We start from the raw sequence: 3,116 nt of genomic DNA on the forward strand, positions 1-3,116 counted from the left end.
CTTTTGGATATGGATATCCAACTGTCCCAGCCCCATTTGTTGAAAAGACTGTTATGTCCCAGTTCAGTGGCTTTGGGGGCCTTATCAAAGATCAGTCAACCATAGATCTGTGGGTCTGTCTCTGAATTCTCAATGTGATTCCATTGATCAATATGTCTATCTTTGTGCCAGTACCATGCTGTTTTGACAACTGTGGCTTTATAATAAGCTTCAAAGTCAGGGAGTGTAAGTCCTCCCACTTCGTTTTTCTTTTTTAGAGCTTCTTTAGCAATTCGAGGCATCTTCCCTTTGCGAATAAATTTGACAACTAGCTTTTCCAAGTCTGCAAAGCAGGTTGTTGGAATTTTGATTGGGATTGCATTGAATCTGTAGAAGAGTTTGAGTAGAATTGACATCTTAATGAAATTTAGCCTTCTTACCTATGAACATGGAATATTTTTCCATGTTTTAAGGTCCCCTTCTGTTTCTTTTAGTAGAATTATGAAGTTTTCTTTGTACAGGTCTTTTACATCTTTGGTTAAGTTTATTCCTAAGTACTTGATTTTTTTAGTTGCTATTGAAAATGGTATCTTTTTCCTGAGTGTCCCTTCACTTTGTTCATTTCTAGCATATAGAAACATTACTGACTTATGTGCACTAACCTTGTATCCTGCTACTTTGCTAAATTTGTTTATTAGCTCTAGTACCTGTATCATTGATTTCTCCTTGTCTTGCCAGATTGCCCTGGTTAGCACTTCCAGCACAATGTTGAATAACAGTGGTGACAGCAGGCATCGTTGTCTTGTTCCTGATCTTAGAGGGAAGGCTTTCAATCTCTCACCATTGAGTATTATGCTGGCTGTGGGTTTTTCATATATGATCTTTATCATATTGAGGAAGTTCCACCTTTTGAAGTGCTTTTATCAAAAAAGATGCTGGATTTTGTTGAATGTTTTTTCAGCATCTATTGAGATGATCATTTGATTTTTTCTTTTTTCATTTGTTAATGTGTTGTAATACACTGATTGATTTTCTTATGTTGAACCATCCTTGCATGCCTGGAATGAACTCCACTTGTTCATGATGTGTGATTTTCTTAATGTGTCTAGATTTGATTTGCAAGTATTTTGTTGAGAATGTTTGCATCCATATTCATTAGGGGATTAAACCTGTAGTTTTCCTTTTCTTGTAGTATCTTTGCCTGGTTTTTGTTTTAGATTGATGTTAGCTCATAAAATGAGTTACGTAGTGTTCCCTGTTCTTTGATGTTTTGAAAGAGTTTAAGTAAGATTTGTGTCAGTTTTTTTTTTTTTTTGGAAACTTTGGTAGAATTCCCCTGTGAAGCCATCTGGCCCTGGGCATTCATTTGTGGGAAGCTTTTTTTTTTAATATTCATTTTATTGAGATATATTCACATACCACACAGTCATACAAAACAAATCATACATTCAATTGTTCACAGTACCATTACGTAGTTGTACATTCATCACCAAAATCAATCCCTGACACCGTCATTACCACACACACAAGAATAACAAGAATAATAATTAAAGTGAAAAAGAGCAATTAAGGTAAAAAAGAACACTAGGTGCCTTTGTCTGTTTGTTTGTTTCCTTCCCTCATTTTTCTACTCATCCATCCACAAACTAGACAAAGGGGAGTGTGGTCCTTATGGCTTTCCCAATCTCATTATCACCCCTCATAAGCTACATTGTTATACAATTGTCTTCAAGATTCATGGGTCCTGGGCTGTAGTTTGATAGTTTCAGGTATCTACCACCAGCTACCCCAATTCATTAGAACCTAAAAATTGTTGTCTATATTGTGCATAAGGGTGCCCACCAGAGTGACCTCTCAGCTTCTTTTGGAATCTCTCTACCACTGAAGCTTATTTCATTTCCTTTCATTTCCCTCTTTTGGTCAAGATGTTCTCCATCCCATAATGCCTGGTCTACATTCCTCCCTGGGAGTCATATTCCATGTTGCCAGGGAGATTCACTCCCCTGGGTGCCTGATCCTATGTAGGGGGGAGGGCAGTGATTTCACCTTTCAAGTTGGCTTAGCTAGAGACAGAGGGCCACATCTGAGCAGCAAAGAGGCATTCAGGATGAGGCTCTTAGGCACAATTATAGGGAGGCCTAGCCTCTCCTTTGCATCAACAGTCTTTGTGGGAAGCTTTCTGATGACAGATTGGATCTCTTTGCTTGTGATTGGTTGGTTGAACTATTCTATTTCTTCTCCGGTCAGTCTAGGATGTTCATATGTTCCCAGGAAATTGTCCATTTCCTCTACACTTTCCAGTTTGTTGGCATAATGTTGTTCATAGTATCCTCATATTTTTTTTTAATTTCTTCAGGATCCACAGTAATATCAAATTTCTCATTCACTATTTTGTTTATATGGGTCTTCTCTCTTTTTTATTTTGCCAGTCTAGCTAGGGGCTTGTCAATCTTGTTGATCTTCTCAAAGAACCAACTTTTGGTGTCATTTGTTCTCTCTATTGTGTTTCAATTCTCTATGTCATTTATTTCTGCTTTAATCTTTGCTATTTCTTTTCTTCTACTTGGTTTAGGATTGGTTTGCTCTTCATTTCCTAGCTTCTTCAGTTGATCCATTAGTTCTTTGATTTTGGCTCTTTCTTCCTTTTTAATGTATGCATTTAGTGCTATAAATTTCCCTCTCAGTACCACTTTTGTGCATCCCATAGGTTTTTGTATGTTGTGTTCTCATTTTCATTCATCTCTATATATTTAGCAATTTCTCTTCCTATTTCTTCTTTAACCCACTGATTGTTTAGGAGTGTGTTGTTTAACCTTCAGTTATTTGTGAATTTTCTAAGTCTCTGATGGTTATTGACTTCTGATTGTATTCCATTGTGGTCAGAGAATGTGCTTTGAATAATTTCATTTTTTTCAAAAAAATTATTGAGGCTTGTTTTATGTCCCAGCATATGATCTATTCTGGAGAAAGTTCTGTGAACACTAGAGAAGAATGTGTATCCTGGTGATTTGGGATGTAATATTCTATATATTTCTGTTAAATCCAATTCATTTATCAAATTGTTTAGGTTTTCAATTTCCTTATTCTTCTGTCTGGTTGATCTATCTATAGGAGAGGGTGATGTGTTGAATTCTCCC

The sequence above is a fragment of the Choloepus didactylus genome, chromosome X, assembly GCF_015220235.1.
Source record: "Choloepus didactylus isolate mChoDid1 chromosome X, mChoDid1.pri, whole genome shotgun sequence".
Taxonomy (NCBI): domain Eukaryota; kingdom Metazoa; phylum Chordata; class Mammalia; order Pilosa; family Megalonychidae; genus Choloepus; species Choloepus didactylus.